Genomic DNA, 23,011 nt, shown 5'->3' with positions numbered 1-23,011 from the left:
GAGCATCTTTTAATTTCAAGGCTGCAATCACAATCTGCAGTGATATTGGAGCCCAAGAAAATAAAATCTCTCACTGTTTCTGTTGTTTCCCCATTTATTTGCCATGAAGTGATGGGACTGGATGCCATGATTTTCGTTTTTCAAATGTTGAGTTTTAAGCCAGCTTTTTCACTCTCCTCTTTTACTTTCCTCAAGAGGCTTTTTAGTTTCTCCCCACTTTATGCCATAAGGATGGTGTCATCTGCATACTGAGGTTGTTTCTCTAGGCAATCTTGCTTCCAGGTTGTGCTTCATCCAGCTTGGCATTTTATGTGATGTATTCTGCATATTAGTTAAATAAGCAGGTGACAATATAAAGTGTTGATGTACTCCTTTCCCAATTTGGAACCATTCCATTGTTCTGTGTCTGGCATACTGAGTGCAGCACTTTAACAGAAACATGTTTTAGGATTTGAAATAGCTCAATTGCAATACCATCACCTCAACTATCTTCGTGTATAGTGATGCTTCCTAAGGACCACTTGCTGCATTCCAGGATGTCTGACTCTAAATGAATAATCACACCATCATGGTTTTCTGGGTTTAATTTTTTTTTTTTTTATTGTTCTTCTGTGTATTCTTTCTACTTCTTAATCTCTTCTGCTTCCATCAGGTTCATACCATTTTTGTCCTTTAATGTGCCCATCTTTGCATGAAATGTTCCCTTGGCATATCAAATTTTCTTGAAGAGATCTCTAGTTTGTCCCATTCTATTGTTTTCCTCTATTTCTTTGCATTGATCACTTAAGAACGGTTTCTTATCTTTCCTTGCTATTTTTTGGAAATTTGCTTTCAGATGGGTATATCTTTCCTTTTTGCCTTTGCCTTTAGCTTCTTTTCTCAGTGATTATTAAGGCCTCCTCAGACAACCATTTTGCCTTTTTGCATTTCTTTATTTTCAGGATAGTTTTCACCACCACCTCCTGTACAATGTTATGAACCTCTGTCCATAGTTCTCCAGGCACTCTGTTCATCAGATCTAATCCCTTGAATCAATTTGTCACTTCCACTGTATATTCATAAGGAATTTCATTTAGGTCATACCTGAATGCCTATTTGTATTCCCTACGTTCTTCAATTTAAATCTGAATTGTGCAATAAGGAGTTCATGATGTGAGCCACAGTCAGCTCTTGGTCTTGTTTTTGCTGACTGTATAGAACTTCTTCATCTTTGATGGCAAAGAATATAATCAATTTGATTTCAGTATTAACCATCTGGTGATGTCCAATTGTAGGGTTATCTGTTGTGTTGTTGGAAAAGGTTATTTGTTATGATCAGTGTGCTCTCTTCCAAAGCCATTAGCCTTTGCCCTGCTTCATTTTGTACTCCAATGCCAAACGTGTCTGTTATTTCAGGTATCTCTTAACTTTCTATTTTGCATTCCAGTCCCTTATAATGAAAAGGACATCTTTATTTGGTGCTAGTCCTAGAAGATCTTGTCGGTCTTCATAGAATCATTCAACTTAATCTTCTTTGGCATTAGTGGTTGGGGTATAGACTTACATTACTGTGATGTTGAATGGTTTGCCTTGGAAATTAACAGAGATCATTCTGTACAATTAACAGAGATTGTACCCAAGTACTGCATTTCAGACTCTTCTGTTGACTATGATGGCCACTCCATTTCTTCTAAGGGATTCTTGCCCACAGTAGTAGATGTAATGGTCATCTGAATTAAATTCACCCATAGTTGTCCATTTAAGTTCACTGATTCCTAAAACATCAATGTTCACTCTTGCCATCCCCTGTTTGATCACTTCCAATTTACGTTGATTCATGGACCTAACACTCCATGTTCCTATACAATATTGTTATTTACAGCCTCGGACTTTACTTCCATCACCTGTCACATACACAACTGGATGTTGTTTTTGTCTTGGTTCTGTCTCTTCATTCTTTCTGGAGTTATTTCTCCACTGATCTCCAGTAGCATATTGGGCACCTACCGACCTGGGGAGTTCATCTTTCAGTGTCTTATCTTTTTGCCTTTTCATACTGTCCATGGGGTTCTCAAGGCAAGAATACCGAAGTGGTTTGCCATTCCCTTCTCCAGTGCACCACATTTTGTCAGAACTCTCCACCGTGGCCAGTCCATCTTGGGTGGCCCTACAGGGCACTGCTCATAGTTTCATTGAGTTAGACGAGGCTGTGATCCATGTGATCAGTTTGGTTGGTTTTCTGTGACTTAGATTTCATTCTGTGTTCCCTTTGATGGATAAGGATAAGAGGCTTGTGGAAGCTTCATGATGAGAGGGACTGGCTTGGGACACTATCACTTGTATAAACAATATAACAAAACAAAAACAGACTTACATATATACAGAACAAACTTGGGGTTAGCAGTGGCAGAGGGAAGGGGGAAGGACAATATAGAAGTAGGGGATTAAGAGATGCACAATACTATATATACAAAATAAATAAGCAATAAGAATATATTATACAAAACAAGGGTATAAAACCATTATTTGATAACAACTTTAAATGCTATGTAATCTAGAAAAAAATACTGAATCACTAAGATGTACTTAAGTACAATTACTAAGTTGCACACCTGAAACTAACTAATACCATAGCAATGTCAACTATATTTAAATTAAAAACAAAAAAATGAGAGAGAGTGAGAGAGAGAGAGGATTTGAGATAATGCCTGTTAAGGAGCTTGCATAGTATCTCTTATCTTAATAAATTATGTATCTTTGTTATTATTATTTAGGTACAGATTGCTTTCAACTGGAAAATGGATTTCTAATTTTAAAAGGTGGTTAAAATGAGGCTTTTTAATATTATATATTTATGGATAGAGAACTACCTCATGGTTACTAAATTTATCCTCTTCTTTAAATAAGAATATATTTTATATTCTAACCCATTTGTCATGTAAAAATCCAGAAGGATAAATTAATAGCACTTGACATTAATGTGTTTTATTGTTGCTACATCTTACTCTTCCTAATCCAAAGATCAAAAACACATCTCCTGCATCTCCTGAGTCTACTGCACTGCAGGTGGATTCTTTACTGCTGAACCACCACGGGATCCCTAACAGCAAAATTATAGCTTACAACAATTAAATGAACACTTAAAAATATATATGCAGGTTAAAAAGAAATATCTGTTAAATAAAATACTAATAAATAATTTACCATCTTAAACTTGGACATAATCTGGGAAACTAGCAGAAAATACAATGTGTAGATAGTAATGAGGGATTTGAAAGCCACCTAGTAACAAATCAGCAATAACTGTTGTCTTTACTGTTACTACTAATTTCATTGAAAATGTTTCCCTTCTTTTCTCAATTGACCACTTTCCTTGTTGAACCAAACTTAAATAGAAAGATTTTTTTTTTAATAGAAAGATTTTTGAATTGCAAAGTGAAATGCCAAACTCTATGTTGCTTTACTCTTTGCACCTGAACGTCCCGTGTTATTTCTCCAAATAACTTTCTCTAGAGAGAGTGGTCAAACAGGAGATGGCAAGAGTAAACTTCGACATTCTAGGAATCAGCAAACTAAAATGGACTGGAAAGGGAGAATTTAACTCAGATGACCATTATACCTACTACGGTGGGCAGGAATCCCTTAGAAGAAATGGAGTAGCCATCATGGTCAACAAAATAGTCTGAAATGCAGTATTTGGATGCAATCTCAAAAACGACAGAATGATCTCTATTCGTTTCCAAGGCAAACCATTCAATATCATGGTATCCAATTCTATGCCTCAACCAGTAAAGCTGAAGAACTTGAAGTTGAATGGTTCTATGAAGACCTACAAGACCTTTTAGAACTAAGACCCAAAAAAGATGTCCTTTTCATTATAGGGGACTGGAATGCAAAAGTAGGAAGTCAAGAAACACCTGGAGTAACTGCCAAATTTGGCCTTGCGGGCAAAGGCTAATAGAGTTTTGCCAAGAGAATGCACTGGTCATAACAAACACCCAATTCAATCAACACAAAAAAAGACTCTACACATGGACATCACCAGATGGTCAACATCAAAATCAGATTGAATATATTCTTTGCAGCGAAAGATGGAGAATCTCTATACAATTATGAGCTCCTTCTTGTCTAGTCTAATTCAGATGTAAATTGAAGAAAGTAGGGAAAACCACTAGACCACTCAGGTATGACCTAAATAAAATCCTTTATGATTATACAATGAAAGTGAGAAATAGATTTAAGGGACTAGATCTGAGAGAGTGCCTGATGAACTATCAACTGAGGTTCATGACATTGTACAGGAGACAGGGACCAAGATCATCCCCAATGAAAAGAAAAGCAAAAAAGCAAAATGGCTGTCTGGGGAGGCATTACAGATAGCTGTGAAAAGAAGAGAAGCAAAAAGCAAAGGAGAAAAGGAAAGACATAAGCATCTGAATGCAGAGTTCCAGAGAATAGCAAGAAAAGATAAGGAAGACTTCCTCAGTGATAAATGCAAAGAAATAGAAGAAAACAACAGAATGGGAAAGACTAGAGATCTCTTCAAGAAAATTAGAGATGCCAAGGGAACATTTTAGGCAAAGATGGGCTCGATAACGGACAGAAATGGTATGGACCTAACAGAAGCAGAAGATATTAAGAAGAAATGGCAAGAATACACAGAAGAACTGTATGAAAAAGATCTTCACAACCAAGATAATCATGATGGTGTGATCACTCACCTAGAGCCAGACATCCTGGAATGTGAAGTCAAATGGACCTAAGAAAGCATCACTAAGAACAAAGCTAGTGGAGGTGATATAATTCCAGTTGAGCTATTCCAAATCCTGAAAGATGATGCTGTGAAAGTGCTATACTCAATATGCCAGCAAATTTGGAAAACTCAGCAGTGGCCACAGGACTGGAAAAGGTCAGTATTCATTCCAATCTCAAAGAAAAGCAATGCCAAAGAATGCTCAAACTACCGGACAATTGCACTCATCTCAGGTCAGTTCAGTTGCTCAGTCATGTCTGACTCTATGCGACCCCATGAATTGCAGGACACCGTGCCTCCCTGTCCATCACCACTCCCAGAGTTCACTCAAACTCACATGAATCGAGTGTGATGCCATCCAGCCATCTCATTCTCTGTCATCCCCTTCTCTTCCTGCTCCCAATCCTCCCAGCATCAGAGTCTTTTCCAATGAGCCAACTCTTCACATGAGGTGGCTAAAGTACTGGAGTTTCAGCTTTACATTCATTCCTTCCAAAGAACACCCAGGACTGATCTTTACAATGGACTGGTTTGATCTCCTTGCAGTCCAAGGGACTCTCAAGAGTCTTCTCCAACACCACAGTTCAAAAGCATCAATTACTCCGCACTCAGCTTTCTTCACAGTCCAACTCTCACATCCATACATGACCACTGGAAAAACCATAGCCTTGAATAGACGGACCTTTGTTGGCAAAGTAATGTCTCTGCTTTTCAATATGCTATCTAGGTTGGTCATAACTTTCCTTCCAAGGAGTAAGCATCTTTTAATTTCATGGCTGCAGTCACCATCTGTAGTGATTTTGGAGCCCCCAAAAATAGAGTCTGACACTGTTTCTACTGTTTCCCTTTCTATTTCCCATGAAGTGATGGGACCACATGCCGTGATCTTCATTTTCTGAATGTTGAGCTTTAAGCCAACTTTTTCACTCTCCTCTTTCACTTTCATCAAGAGGCTTTTTTATTTCCTCTTCACTTTCTGCCATAAGGGTGGTGTCATCTGCATATCTGATACATATTGATATGCCTCCCAGCAATCTTGATTCCAGCTTGTGCTTCTTCCAGCCCACCGTTTCTCATGATGTACTCCGCATATAAGTTAAATAAGCAGGGTGAGAATATATAGCCTTGACGTACTCTTTTCCCTATTTGGAACCAGTCTGTTGTTCCATGTCCAGCTCTATCTGTTGCTTCCTGACCTGCATATAGGTTTCTCAAGAGGCAGATCAGGTTGTCTGGTATTCCCATCTCTTTCAGAATTTTCCACAGTTTATTGTGATCCACACACTCAAAGGCTTTGGCATAGTCAATAAAGCGGAAATAGATGTTTTTCTGAAACTCTCTTGCTTTTTCCATGATCCAGCGGATGTTCGCAATTTGATCTCTGGTTCCTCTGTCTCTAAACCAGCTTGAACATCTGGAAGTTCATGGTTCAAGTATGGCTGAAGCCTGGCTTGGAGATTTTGAGCATTAATTTACTAGAGTGTTAGATGAGTGCAATTTTATGGCAGTTTGAGCACTCTTTGGCTTTAACTTTCTTTGGGATTGGAATGAAAACTGACCTTTTCCAGTCCTGTGGCCACTGCTGAGTTTTCCAAATTTGCTGGCATATTGAGTGCAGCACTTTCACAGCATCATCTTTCAGGATTTGAAATGACTCAACTGGGATTCCATCGCCTCCACTAGCTTTGTTTGTAGTGATGCTTTCTAAGGCCCACTTGACTTCACATTCCAGGATGTCTTGCTCTAGATGAATGATCATACCATCGTGATTATCTTGGTTGTTAAGATCTTTTTTTGTACAGTTCTTCTGTGTATTCTTGCCATCTCTTCTTAATATCTTCTGCTTCTGTTAGGTCCATAACGTTTCTGTCCTTTTTGAGCCTCTGCATGAAATATTCCCTTGGTATCTCTAATCTTATTGAAGAGATCTCTAGTCTTTCCCATTCTGTTGTTTTCCTCTATTTTTTTGCATTGACTGCTGAGGAAGGCTTTCTTATCTCTCCTTGCTATTCTCTGGAACTCTGCATTCAGATGCTTATGTCTTTCCTTTTCTCCTTTGCTTTTCACTTATCTTCTTTTCATAGCTATTTGTAGGCCTCCTCAGACAGCTATTCTGCTTTTTTGCATTTCTTTTCCATGGGTATGATCTTGATCCCTGTCTCCTGTACAATGTCACGAACCTCCATCCATAGTTCTTCAGGCATTCTATCAGATCTAGTCCCTTAAATATTTTTCTCGCTTCCACTGTATAATCATAAGGGATTTGATTTAGGTCAAACCTGAATGATCTAGTGTTTTTCCCACCTTTTTCAAATTAAGTCTGAATTTGGCAATAAGGAGATCATGATCTGAGCCACAGTCAGCTCCTGGTCTTGGTTTTGCTGACTGTTTAGAGCTTCTCCATCTTCGGCTGCAAAGAATATAATCAGCCTGATTTTGTTGTTGACCATCTGGTTTTGTCCATGTGTAGAGTCTTCTCTTGTGTTGTTGGAAGAGGGTGTTTGCTATCACCAGTGCATTCTCTTGTCAAAATTCTATTAGCCTTTGCTCTGCTTCATTCCGTATTCCAAGGCCAAATTTGCCTGTTACTCCAGGTGTTTCTTGACTTCCTATTTTTGCATTCCAGTTCCCTATAATGAAAAGAACATCTTTCTTCGGTGTTAGTTCTAGAAGGTCTTGTAGGTTTTCATAGAATTATTCAATTTCAGCTTCTTCAGTGTTACTGGTTGGGGCATAGACTTGGATTACCGTGATATTGAATGGTTTGCCTTGGAAATGAACAGAGATCATTCTGTCGTTTTTGAGATTGCATCCAAGTACTGCATTTCGGACTCTTTTGTTGACCATGATGGCTACTCCATTTCTTCTAAGGGATTCCTGCCTGCTGTAGTAGATATGATGGTCATCTGAGTTAAATTCACCAGTCCATTTTAGTTCACTGATTCCTAGAATATCGCCGTTCACTCTTGCCATCTCCTGTTTGACCACTTCCAGTTTGCCTTGATTCATGGACCTAACATTCCAGGTTCCTATGCAATATTGCTCTTTACAGCATCGGACCTTGTTTCTATCACCAGTCATATCCACAACTGGGTATTGTTTTTGCTTTGGCTCCATCTCTTCATTCTTTCTGGAGTTATTTCTCCACTGATCTCCAGTAGCATATTGGACACCTACCGACCTAGAGAGTTCCTCTTTCAGTATCCTATCATTTTGCTTTTTCATACTGTTCATGGGGTTCTCAAGGCAGGAATACTGAAGTGCTTTGCCATTCTCTTCTCCCTTGGAACACATTCTGTCAGAATCTCACATGCACTCATCTCACACGCTAACAAAGTAATGCTCAAAATTCTCCAAGCCGGGCGTAAGCAGTATGTCAACCGTGAACTTCAAGATGTTCAAGCTGGTTTTAGAAAAGGCAGAGGAACCTGAGATCAAATTGTCAACATCTGCTGGATCATGGAAAAAGCAAGAGAGTTCCAGAAAATCATCTATTTCTGCTTTATTGACTATGCCAAAGCCTTTGACTGTGTGGATTACAATAAACTGTGGAAAATTCTGAAAGAGGTGGGATACCAGACCACCTGACCTGCCTCTTGAGAAACCTATATACAGGTCAGGAAGCAACAGTTAGAAATGGACACGGAACAACAGACTGGTTCTAAATAGGAAAAAGAGTACATCAAGGCTGTATATTGTCACCCTGCTTATTTAACTCATATGCAGAGTACATCATGAGAAACCGTGAGCTGGAATAAGCACAAGCTGGAATCAAAATTGCTGGGAGAAATATCAATAACCTCAGATATGCAGACGACACCACCCTTATGGCAGAAAGTGAAGAGGAACTAAAAAGCCTCTTGATGAAAGTGAAAGAGGAGAGTGAAAAAGTTGGCTTAAAGCTCAACATTCAGAAAACAAAGATTATGGCATCTGGTCCCATCACTTCATGGCAAATAGATGGGGAAATAGTGGAAACAGTGTCAGACTTTATTTTGGGGGGCTCCAAAATCACAGTAGATGGTGATTGCAGCCATGAAATTAAAATACACTTACTCCTTAGAAGGAAAGTTATGACCAACCTAGATAGCATATTGAAAAGCAGAAATGATACTTTCCCAACAAAGGTCCATCTATTCAAGGCTCTGGTTTTTCCAGTGGTCATGTATGGCTGTGAGAATTGGACTTTGAAGAAAGCTGAGAGCTGAAGAATTGATGCTTTTGAACTGTGGTGTTGGAAAAGACTCTTCAGAATAACTTGGACTGCAAGGAGATCCAACTAGTCCATCCTAAAGGAAATGAGGCCTGGGTGTTCATTGAAAGAACTGATGCTGAAGCTGAATCTCCAATACTTTGACCACCTCATGCGAAGAGTTGACTCAGTGGAAAAGTCCCTGATGCTGGGAGGGATTGGGGACAGGAGAAGAAGGGGACAACAGTGGATGAGATGGCTGGATGGCATCACCTACTTGATGGATATGAGTTTGAGTGAACTCCAGAAGTTGGTGATGGACAGGGAGGCCTGGCGTGCTGTGTTTCATGGGGTCTCAAAGAATCGGACACTACTGATTGATTGAACTGAACTGAGAGAGATTTTTATTTGTTTGTTTGTTTTGTCATTCTTCAATTTGACTATGTTGGAACCTCCTCTTGCCCTGGAGACTAGTATAGTTTTAAAAGTTCAAAAACTAGCCATGTAAGAACTACAACTAAATTTTGCATATATTTCAAAGTCACAGATAGGAAAATGAAGGAAATGTGCCGTACAGGTCAAGGTTTAAAGGAAACAGTGCATCTCAATTTGCCTGTGAAAGAAAAATGTCCCATAATTGATATAACTTTTAACAAATGGGTATTTCAGAATTAATATGATGCAATGCAGAATATAGATGATTATTAATCTGGATTTATACCTGTGGTTCAGAATATCTTTACCCAAAGCAGATGATGTATGAATAATCAGAAATGAAGGCAGAGAAATAGCTATAAATTTTTAACAGAAATATGATCCCTAATGTTGGCAACAAAGAATTCAGTTGAGATCTGGATTAATTTATTAATTAAATGCTTGAGGCTATGTTAAGTGATTGACAATTTGGATAGTCATGCCACTGATAAGCCCACCCAGCACATAGGAAATGATTTCACAAGATGATTTAGAATGATCACAGAATTCTAGTTCATATGGACATCAGATTTTTTAGCTGCATGAAATAGACTCAACATTTTTTTTTACATAAAGAAATTTATAGAGTAGTGGTGCATCCAAACATCAACAACATTTAACCCACAAAGACTAAATAGTCCACAGTGACTACAAATGTATGAATATAAGTCAATGCGATGGGCACAGATAACTTATGAAAATTTAGTGAGATGTGACTAAAAACATAGGACTGATTCTTATTAAACATATCCAAACTTATAGAACCAAAAGGATGCTTTTCCTTGCTTGCAAACACTTACATTAGGGGAAATACAAATTTAACAGATGCAGATTCTATCCCTCTGTCAGGAAGATCCCCTGGAGAAGACAATGACAACCCACCCCGGTATTCTTGCCTGGGAAATAACATGGACAGAAGAGCCTGGTGGGCAACAGACCATGTGGTTGCAAAAGAGTCAGACAACTTAACAACTAAACAACAACAAATGATGGGAGACAGTTGCAACTTTTCCCAAATACATAAAACTAGGTTTGTTTTCTTAACATATTTAAAGTTCTGTTGAGGTATAGATGCAAAAAGATTAAGTGGAGTTTTCCCCAGATCTAGGAGAATATAAAATCTACAGGGAATTGGGCTATCAATGATTTATTGGTTTTGAGGATAATTCTAATACATAGGACTAAGCGGTTATTGACAAACCCTGTAAACTAAATCTTAGTTTCCCATCTCTAATATGGAAATAATCTCTTTCTAGTACTTATTTCATTATATTACTTAGAGTGTCAAGTATACACGTGAAGTTATTTTAAAAAAATACTGTTTTGTATATATGCTATCTTTGTACAATTTAAAATACCTACAAATTTTTTAAATGTTCACAAATTAATTTTGTCTTACAACACTTTAGACTACCAATATTTGTGTGGCATCATGGGAAAGTCTTGATTACTTATTCTGACACTCAAATGGAGAGAGTTTTATAACTTGAAAGAATAGAAAAATTGTGTTTACTAACTCCCAGTTGAATCATTATGATTTTAATATGCTCTAAATTATGTAGCTGAATATTGTGCAAAAGAGACTCACACTCTTTGGAAAGAGACTATCCGAAATGTTCTTCTCATTTTCCAGATGGTGCTGTTTGTATGAGTTAAGTTACATACTAGGAAAAGTAACCTGTCATGGAACTGCAACATTCGTATTCTAATGAGTCTGCTTTCATTTATCCAGTTTTGTTCATATGCTTAAGGAAAAAATGTACTTTTCTGAATTAGACTTATATCTGTGAAACTATAAAATATATACTACAATAACTGCTATAGGGTGTTAAAATAATATATTTTTTCAATGCTAATGGGACAAAGTGCTTATTTGAAGTGTTATGCTTAAAAAGAATGATTTTGAGTATTTTTAAGATATGTAGCTTGAGGATCTATTATAATATGTCATCTTGTGAAGTCAGTTATTTCCATAACATTTGTACTTAAAAATTCTGAATAATTATTGTGTGAAAAGATTACATTATTATTATAGAATTTTACTTGCAGTACATGGTTATGAAACACAATGAATGCTACTGCAAATGTGCTATGCTCTTAAACATTCAGTGAAAATATCTATTCAACAGTTTAAATTACAAGTATAAATTGTATTCAAATATTTATATATTGTATAGTCAGTACATATGTTTAAAGCAACTGAGTTGCTGTTGCTAAGCATTTCTCCCTATTTCTGAAAATGATTTTCTTTGCAAAGGAGAAATGTGAAGCTCAATCTGATAAAATCTATGCCTTGGGGCATTTCATAATGAATGATTTGACTTTGTGAAAGTACTTATACTATTTTGAGAAATGGATATACAGTAGGATGGTTACCAGCAGTTTTCTTTGTTGTAATTTCTGAAAAGCAGCTTCCTGTGTTTCAGAGAATAATTGATTTTTTGTAACAGTACTTTCTTAGCTATAAAACTTTTTTCATATCATTTTTTATTACTTTTTCAAAACAGATGCTTGATTACATATCGCTGCAGTATGCACAGTTGTATTACACAGTTGTATTTTTCACTTTTTAATATTTTTAAAACATAAAGAGAAAATGAAGTATTAATGATGAACATTTTTAGCATAGATTAAGGAAATATTAAGCCAAATATTTTCAATTGCAATGTTCTATAAAAAAGGTAAATAAACCATACAAAAAGTTGTGTAATAATTACATAAGTTTGGCATCATTACAACATAAAAGGATTTGGATATTTAGCAAATTTAAAACAATAAAGAATATGATATGGAATTTTGAAGAATATTTTTAAGGAAAAATGTTAAATAATAATACTTGAAAACAGTTGAAATAAAAACTCAAATTATTTTTGCATTGTGTTTAATATTATTTAAAATGTCTTTTATTATATATAGATAATAACACCTTCTGTGGCATTTCCAAGCGAGAAATTATGCTGTCTGTGTGTATACATTAGTCATTATTAAAACTACAGAAAGCTACACAAAATTAAAGGAAAAGTCAGGACGAAAATCCAGATGGATTCCATATTAGCCAAAAATACTGTTCAGAAATTTATGGCAAGAGATTATAATCTACAGAGTTAATAGATACCATGTTTCTATTTCTTAGTTATATCCTTCTACAAATATGTATGAATATTTCCCTGGCTTCCACATTAGTTACTGCAAAACAAAGATTTGATTGATAATTTTTCTTGCCATTGCTCCTTCTTTACCTCCTTTTATTCTTTTGTTGTTGTTGTTGTTCCTATCACTCTTATTTATTTGTTTGTATGTATTTCCCATTTCCATTTATTTTTCAGTCTTTCACTATTTGTTTAAAAGGTAAGTCTTCAAATTCTGGGGAGATATTTAGAGATGGATAGTATATGACCAGTATACTCTTTAGATCACTGAATATTGCATGTTAAGGTGCCATATATTTCTGCAATGAAGTTAAAATATACACACACACACATATATATAAATACATGCTAAAAATTTAAATACAAATAAATAATAGCTCTCACATAATATTTCAATTATTAATGTTTTCTATATTGTCCATAAATTACCCTAAAGACACAAATATTAGACATAATTTTATACACTGATAAATGTATAAACACTAATGAATCTCAATATATATGTGTTTCTTGAGTAAAAGATAATAATATATCTTTACTCAGCTAATAAAATGAACATAGTATATAATTTACTCTGATAATTATAAACACAATTTATGTATAAAAATGTTTATATAAATATTAATCATGATATAGAAAGCAGATTTCCCTGATGTCCTTCCATAAACTATACAAGTAAAAGAAAAATGTATAGTCCTAAAATATGTTTGATATAAGCATGTTACAAACACTCTATTGATGTAAGGAAACCACAAACCAATCACTTGTTGCTATAATTTTAATTCTGAGAAAGCATTAATAGCAGCTGTAAGTTAGGTATAATTTTATTAGGTTTAGATTTGGTATGATGATATGAAATGGACTACCTTCATTGGAGGAAGGTGTAGTTTTAGCCCCTGTGTCCAACTAGGTATGTGCTTTTTAAGTAATTTACACGTTGGTTGTTTCAATTTCTTCTTTTTTTTTTTTACATGAAATTTATTTTTTCAAGAAAGATTTATTCAGGTATTGTGGCAGGTAGAATTCTATGATGGCCCCCAGAAATTTCTTCAAATAGGGATCTTAAATAGGGATATTATTCAGGTGAGACTGCCCTTTTCACACAAGCCTTTTAAAGTGGAGAGTTTTCTCTGGCTGGTGGTAGGAGGGGAAGTCATAGGTTTGCCATGCCTCTGCTGGCATGAAGATGTAAAGCCACATGGCAAGAACAGGTGGCCTCTAGTACCTGAGAGGTGACCCACCTAACAGCTAGCAAGGAAATACAGACCTCTCAATTTCTTATTTCTTAAAGTGAATGGGATAAGGCAGATGCTGGCTGAAACCTCCTTCAGCTATGAAACTTTGTTAGTGTAAGGGTGTACAATAGTATATTGTGCTATCTGTGGCACTCAGGACTCATTTACTAAAGAAGATGTCCAGAACCCAAAATGATAGTCCATACAAATCTACAGATTACTGCAGGAAAATGATTTAATATAGCAGAAACATTTAAAGTAAAACTTTACTTATGGACTTACGCTTATGTCCAAGTCTGCCACACAGAAGGGATCAAGAGAGGTGCCACTAGGTTAAATTTTCTTTCCTCTAAGAGTTTTACAAGGCTCAGTTTTTTTTTATTTCTCTCAAGCCAGGCACCCACCAACCTATACACAGAACAAGGAGGAACCAGGGAATCTAAAATGCAGACTTGGCCAGGGTCCCTTACACCCCACTGTTCAAATAAGTATATATATTGGCTAAATAACAAATACTGCCAGTGGTCTCATCAAACGCATGTGCCATCACCAACCTCATTGTCATTCACAACACACAGTCCTAAAATTCCTTGGACACATTAAGTTTCATGCCATGACCAGTGGACAGTCCTCAGAGGGTGTGTTTCTTATTTCAGTAAAAGAGTTTAGACCAATTCCAAACCTGCTGCAATGAACTCTCATAGGACACATAGAACCATTGTACACAATGACACTTAAAAGAGTGGGGCATCAAAGACATTAATCAAAATAGACACAGTCGTGTGTAACAGCAAATACAACAAGAGGCAAATAAAGTCATATCTTACTAGCATAAAGTTATGATACTACTACACATAATTTAAAATTTATTATAATAGTTTACTAAATATTAAAGAAAATTAAAACTACCTTGGCAGAAAAATAAAAGAGTTTTTCTGGATCTACATCATCTATACATAGATGATGTAACCAACTTAGAAAACCTGTATGACAGAGCAAAATGTCTCTTTTTTATTAAATTTGTCATGGCAAAACGTCAACAATAATACTAGTACTTGAACCCTGAGAAACAGTACAAGCTAGTATTTACTTTGACCTAAGTTTGGGGCTACAAACTTATGCACTTTGCCTAGCAAGATATTATATCTACCTATGGAGATACTTGAATTAAAGGTGATTGAGAATCAAGATAATGTTTTATAGTGATTTTAATTAATTCAAAAAATTTTACATAGGTACCATATGTGCATGCTAACTTGGTTCAGTCATGTGTAATTCTTTGCAATCCTAGGAACTGTAGCCTGCCAGGCTCCACTGTCCATGGGATTCTCCAGGCAGGAATGCTGGAGTGGGTTGCTCTTCCCTTTTTCAGGAGATCTGACTCAGCCATGAAACCCGGTCTCTTATGTCTCCTGGACTGGCAGGTGAGTTCTTTACCATTAACGCCACCTGGGATATGTCAACCTATTAAATATATTTAATTGCATTCAGATAGATTATACTGAATATAACTTTAATTAGATCTTTAGGCAACACAGGTTTTTACAAAGCTTGATTTAGAAGTTTCTCTCTCTAATAAATGCTATATATGTTCAGAAGACATATAAAATACTTTGCAACACTTACCATTTTACTTTTTTTTTTTTAATTTTATTTTATTTTTAAACTTTACATAATTGTATTAGTTTTGCCAAATATCAAAATGAATCCACCACAGGTATACATGTGTTCCCCATCCTGAACCCTCCTCCCACTTCCCTCCCCATACCATCCCTCTGGGTCATCCCAGTGCACTAGCCCCAAGCATCCAGTATCGTGCATCAAACCTGGACTGGCATCTCATTTCATACATGATATTTTACATGTTTCAATGCCATTCTCCCAGATCTTCCCACCCTCTCCCTCTCCCACAGAGTCCACAAGACTGTTCTATACATCAGTGTCTCTTTTGCTGTCTCGTACACAGGGTTATTGTTACCCTCTTTCTAAATTCCATATATATACGTTAGTATACTGTATTGGTGTTTTTCCTTCTGGCTTACTTCACTCTGTATAATAACATTTCAGATTAAGTATATTGCAAATTATACTTGAGGTAAATAAAGCCTCAAGATCACAAAACACTGTGAGCCAGTTAATTACCCCAATAGAGAGTGTCAGTTTGAATTTCTATTACTATTAAATTCTGAGAATATAAAAGCTTAGTTTTAGAAAAAGATGCTGAAAGCTTAAAATTTTGGTACAAAGGAATAGAAAAGTTATAGTCTTTTTCAAATAAAATTAATTAGGAAATTAAAGCATACTTTATACATATAAGCAGAGATACCTAGATTTTTTTAGGGATAATTAGATTTTTTAAAGAGAGAAATAAAGTATTTTGACAAAAGAGACTCACATAAGCTATGCATAAAATCATAATAGATATTGTAATCATGGTAGAGAACTCAATTATCTAAAAACATATATGCCGTATCACAGGAATAATCACAATGAAATTTGGTATATATTTCCTCATTAAATTATGTCCACATTCTTTAATTTTTTTGTTTGAATCCTTTAACCCTCCAAATCATGCCTAAAGCAGCATCATATATTAGTTCATTTTGTCATGTCCATCGATACATTTCCTGACAGTAAATATTTAGGATTTCTGAAAAAAAAAAATCATTATTTAAGTGCACTTACTTTTTAAAATGTTTCTATCATATTTAGCATCTTGAGTAACTTTCAGGAACATATTGACAGGGATCTGTGAATCAAATCCTCAAACAATATGATGTAACCTGGAGAATGGTTTACAATTTGCCTTAGTTTCAAACTGGAGATACTCAGATTGGTTAGACATTTTCTTACTTACAACTTACCTTAGTGTTGTGACAATAATGATAAATTGACTGTATATTGCATGTGTGTGTTTAAATATACAGCTTAATTTCTGTTCTCATCACTGATTGCCTGGATAGTTACAATAAAACTCCTTTTTTAGTTCACTCATCCAATCACTACTGCCACTCTAAGACTTGGATAAAGTCAGTAAAAAAAATATGGGCATTTGAAATAGGTTGCTCCCATGTCCCCACATCATTTTCTGCTTCACCATGTAAAGAACTTGTAACTTGTCAGTCCCAAACCTATAATTTAAAAAAGCTGAAAAAGCTAAAAGTCAACTCTTCTGACAGCCATCAGAGAATTGAGATGCTAGGGCAAACTGATTCTCTAAAAACTAGAGAAACTCAAATAACGGGAAATCTAGCATATTGGGAGTAAAATCCACTGGAGTCAGTAAGTGGTAAGAACACTTAAACAGTATTGACTGATTTCTAGGAGGCTGGGTCTGGACTACCTTGAGAGCTAAAATCTCCTGGGGGAAGAGGCATACAGTTGCTCCCACTTCTTCAGGAGTTTTACATCCAAAATCCCATCAGTTTCTCACCGTGATGACTGTAGAAAAGTTCCCTCCTGCTTTTTTAGTAAGGAGAGGGGAAAAGTAACCATTCTGACAAATGCTCAGAGCATTCTGTTCTTAGTAGAAAAATGCAGCCTTCAGGGGAAGCTGCTTTTATCAGAATGTAATATGCCATAGGGGAAGGGCAGTTGTACAACTTGAGGCTTTTTACCCTCCTTGTCACACTCAAGGGGAGGAAAAAAGTGATAAGAAACTCTTCCTAAGTTCACAGTCCAGGGATTCTTGAGTATTATACAATGAAGAATTAATCATATGATTATATAATACTTCTCCTTCCCAATATTTTTGTGGTGGTGGTTTTGTCACTAAGTTGTGTCTGACTCCTGTGATCCCATGGACTGTAGCCCACCAGGCTCCTCTGTCCATGGGATTTCCCAGGCAAGAATACTGCAGTGGGTTACCATTTCCTTCTCCAGGGGATCTCCCCAACCCAGGGATAGAACCTGCATCTCTTGCATCTCATGTATTGGCAAGTAGATTCTTTACCATGACACCATCTGGGAAACCTTATTAATAGGACTCCATTGTAACAATGGATTACAACTGAGAGAGCAGTTAGAAACAGACTCTGCCTAAAAACCTTCTGGAGAACAACAAAAGCAACAGAAGATATATATAGAGACACTGAAATAAATCAAAGCCTCTGACAACTATAGCTAAAAGCATATATTAAACAAAGCCTAACTTCTACGAGATAAATATAAAATCTCACACTAAAGATCCATTTGTCTATTTTTCTATTAATCAGTACACCATGCCTAGCTTTCACCAAAAAAATTTACAAGGTATGCTAAAATTCAAAGAAAATTTGGTCCAAAGAGACAAAGTAAGCATTAGAACCACACTAATACGTGGCAGAGATTTTGCAATTATTTGACATGGAATTTAAAAGAATTATAACAACAGATGATGCTCTCTATTGGAAAAAGTGGTGACATTCAAGAAGAGGTATGAAGAATAAGGAAAATTCTGAGAATAAATGAAAATAAAATGCTAGAAACCAAACACAATAGAAGGAGCAAAGAATGCCTTTAGTTGGTTCATCAGTAGACTAGACACAGATGAGGAAAAAAATCAGTGAGTTAGTTTATGTCAATAAAGGCTAACAAAAAGGAAAAGCAAAAATAAAAATAAGAATAAAAATCAGTATATAGAATATTCAAGAAGTGTGAGACAATGATAAAATGTGTAATGTAAACATAATAATTCCAAAAATAGAAGAGAGAACAGTAGCAGAAGTAGTAGTGTATGTGCTTAGTTGTATCTGACTCCTTATGACTCATGGACTGTAGCCCACCAGGTTCCTCTGTGCATAGGATTTCCCAAGCAAGAATACTGGAGTCTGTGGTCATCTTCTTCTCCAGCAGATCTTCCTGAACCAGGGATCAAACCATGTCTCTTGCATCTTATGTCTTGGTGGGCAGATTCTTTACCACTGTGCTGAATGGAATAGTAGAAATATTTGCTGTAATAATGGCTGAGAATTGTTCAAAAGTGTTGAGAAACACTAAGCCACAAATCCAGGAATCCAGAGATCTACACTTTGGCATGTCATAATTAAACTGCCAAAAAAAAAAAAAAAAAAAGACAAAGAGAAGTTATTGAAAGAAACCAGAAGAGTATAGCAGGAATCTTACCTATAGAGGAGCAAAGGATGATAATTACATTGGAATTTTCTTTGAAAATCATGCAAGCAAAGAGAGAATGGAGTTAGCTATTTAAAATTGAAAGGAAAACTCACCAACTTAGAATTCCCTACCTAGTGAAAGTGCCCTTTAAGAGCAAAGAAAAATAAACTTTCACAGATAAATGAGAGAATGTGTTGTCAATAGACTTGTCTTGCAAGAAATGTTAAAATAAATTGTTGGTAGAGACAGAAAATAATATGTCAGAAACTCAGATCTTTATAAAGAAAGGCACACATTAGAGAAAGAATAAAGATAAGGTAACATTTTTTCTTATTCTCAATTGCTCTAATAGATAAATGCTCAAACCAATAATAGCAATAATATACTAGGTGATTGTAGCTTGTGGACAAGTGAAATAAATGAGGTCACTTGAGTAAGAAACTGGAAGAAAGAATGGGGAGCACTCAATGATAAGCTACCTACATTACCTGTGAAGTGATATAGTGCTATTTGAAACAGGATAAAGATTAGCTGTAGACATACATTGCAAAATTTTAACAATTGGTAAAAGTATTTTTGAAAGAAGTATAACTGATGTGCTGAGAGAATATAAAAAAGAATCACATAAATTACTCAGTTGAAACAAGACAAAAAGAGAGAAAATCAAAGAAAGAAAGAAAATTAAAAGCAAATATTTAATGAGAAGAAAACAGTTAATAGATCAATAATTTCTTTAAATGAGAATGGTCTAAATTTACCTATTAAAAGAGAATGGAGAAAAATCAAGACCCAACTATATGTTCTTTATACAACATGCACTATAACTATAAAGACACACATATATTGAAAGTGGTAGAGAAATACAAACCATTAGCTCTATTAATTTCAGACAAAGCAAGGATACGTCAGAAAAAAGAATTATCAAGGATAAAGAGAGACATTACATAATCATAAAAGGGTCAATTATTTAAAATATAACAATTTTATATTTATCATGTTTATCATATAACAACTTAATGTTTATCATATAACAGCTGGAGAAGGAAGTGGCAACCCACTCCAGTATTCTTGCCTGGAGAATCCCATGGACAAAAGAGCCCGGCAGGCTACAGTCCATGAGGTCATAAAGAGTCAGACATGACTGAGCAACTAATACTTTCACTTTCTAAGATATAATAATGTTAACATGTGGTCATTAGTGTATGCCCTAATCCAATAGGATGGGTGTCATTATGAAAAGAGGAGAGTAGGACACAGATATACACAGAGGAATTTCACATGACACAGAGCGAAGACAGCTATCTGCAAGCCAGAGACAGAGGCCTGAGAAGAAAAAACAAGTCTACTGACACCTTGATCTCAGAATGCTGGCCCCCAGAATTCTTATAAAATAAGTTTATGTTGTTCAAGCCACTCAGTGTGTGGTACTTTTTTATGATAGCCCTAGCAAACTACAAGGAGAAATAGCTAAATCCACTCTTACAGTTGGAGACTTCAGTGCTTCTCTTTCAGTAACTGACAGACTCAGGAGGCAGAAAATCATTAAAGATATAGTTGAACTGAACAACATCATCAATCAACTGGATTTAATTGACATTTATTGAACATTTCATCCAACATTAACAAAATATACATTCTTCTTAAGCTAATATGGCGCATTCACCAAGGTGGTCTACATTCTGAGCCTTAAGATGTATCTTAACAAATGAAAAAAATAGAAATCATGCTAAAAATGTTCTTAGACCACAATAGAATTAAATTAAAAATGAACAGCAGAAAGATACCTGGAAAATTCCAAAGCATTTGTCAAATAAGCAACATATTTCTAAATAACATGGGCAAAGGAAATGTTAAGAGAAATTAAGTGATAGGCAGTCCTAGATTCAAATCATCAGTTTTACCAAGTGCGACATACATAATCTGCTTATATTTGTAGATCTTCAGGATCCATAATTAAAAATAGAAATGCCATCTTTCCTTCACATTTGTAGAGATAATGAAATTAAGTTAAATTTTGAGTCCTTTTTAGATAGTCAATCAACGGCAGCTATTAATGTAGCACCGTAACAAACTGTTACTTATTTTATTATAGATCTGAGGAGAGAGTCACGTGAACTCCTGATTTGTAGCCAAGTGCGACAAAAGTGGAAAACCTGGGGATCTGTTAATTATGGTTGGTATCTGAAGTAGGAGCTTGTCTTTTGGAATGAGCTGCTTACCTGTGGGATATGTGCCAATTCCACATAGTTAGTGCCATGATTGAATTGTAGAACACCTAGTTGGTGTCTAGAGAGTTAAAGGACTGGTTGCTGTGGAAAACTCTGGGCATTTAATATCAGAAATGAAGTTTTTCTGAATATAGAAGACAGATAGGGGTGTTTTTACTTTTACTAACAATGTGTTTGACAATAGGAGGCACTCAGTAAATGTTGAAGGGATGTTGAATGAGTAAATTAAAAATGTATTTGTTGCATCTGAAATTTATTAAAAACTGAAAATTTTGAAAAATAATTGTTTCTATTAAGTATCACCATGTGAGAATATAAGAAAGTCACTATTAAATTTATCAACCTAATATACACTGTGATAGCTTCATCCATCCATTCATTCATGTAGTATTTTAGGCACTGGGAGATTGAGCAGTGAACCAAATACTGAAATCCTTGCCTTCAGTTCAGTTCAGTTGCTCAGTCATGTCTGACTCTTTGCGACCCCATGAATTGCAGCACGCCAGGCCTCTTCATGGAGCATGTATTCTCATGTAGAGAAACACATCTAATAAATCCCTAGATGACATAAGGTTAAGTAGTGTCATGGGCTATTTAAATGTTTATACCTAAAGGTATTTTTGCTTGAAACATAGACCAAGGTCCCTATTTTATGCTGTCAAAGAATACAGCCTATGTGAGAAAGATCAAGATGGTGGAATAGGAAGATACTGGGCTTACCTCTCTTCACAAATACACCAAAACTACAATTACGTATGGAGCAACTCTCACTAAAATTGACTTGGTGACCAGCAAAATAGCTCTTCTACAACCAAGCCTGTAAAGATAAATCCACACAAAGCCTGGTAGGAAGAAAGGAAAAGCAATCTGGTTGGAAGTCATACTTCTAGTGGGGGACACAGAAAAAGAGGGCATGCCAAAGGCTAGGAAATCCTCCCTATGGAGTGAGGGATTCGAGTCACATATTAGGCACCTCAGCTCTGGGGTTCAAGACCAGAAAATCAAGACCCCTTAGCTTATCTAAACACCAATGGAGCTCACCAGAGGGCTATAAGAAACTGATACTCCTTCATGCATAGATTTGCTTATTACCAGTCACAGCACAGAGGCAGTAGTTTTAAAAGTAGTCTGGGGCTTTGGCCATCTTGCCAAGACCATCCAGTACACTCTCCCATCCAACATCAGGTTCCTGCTCCAGCTCTTCTTACTCTTACTCTGACCCTCAATAGGGTGGAAGCTGCTGTTGATAATGTGAATGTGTATACCTGGAAAGACAGAGCCAGCCAGCCACTCTTCCATCTCTGAGTGGGCAGAGGCAGCAATTACTAGCTCCAACATCCTTGCACACACTCCAGAGAGAACAAGACAGAGCAGGACCGAGACTGCCATGTGCCTTCAGGAGTGGCATCCCTATGCGTACTTGTGCACATCTGACAGGCCCAGTCAGGGGTATCCCTTGAAACTACCCCTGACAGGGTGGGGATGGCCACTGAGGATAGGAAAAGGGCAGCATGCTCCTGCCTCTGGTTCTGGCCCCTAGGCTCCAGGCCAATCTCCCACTAGGGCAGTGTTTGCCAGTAAAACCCAGAGAGAAAACATAACTTGTGCTCATTTCAGATCCAGCTCACCCATCAGAGCCACTTGGAACATGCAGACTGCATAGGAATGTTCTCCACAAGGGCCCTCAAGACTGGGGTTGGTAACTGTTTCATCTAATTTCATAGAGACAGAGAAAATTAAATAAAATGAGAATAGACAAGGGTATGTTTCAAATGGAAGAGCAACAACAAAACCCTTTGGGCGGGGGAACCAAGAAAACAGGGATAAACAATGTACCTAATGAAGAGCTTGCATGGAACCAAAAAGACCCTGAATAGTCAAAGCAACTTTGAGAAAAGAAGAACAAA

The sequence above is a fragment of the Bos grunniens genome, chromosome 1, assembly GCF_055505025.1.
Source record: "Bos grunniens cultivar Pamir isolate PY7600 chromosome 1, Bosgru_T2T1.0, whole genome shotgun sequence".
Lineage (NCBI taxonomy): Eukaryota > Metazoa > Chordata > Mammalia > Artiodactyla > Bovidae > Bos > Bos grunniens.
The sequence above is the reverse complement of the archived record's forward strand: the minus strand, read 5'-3'. Positions refer to the sequence as shown.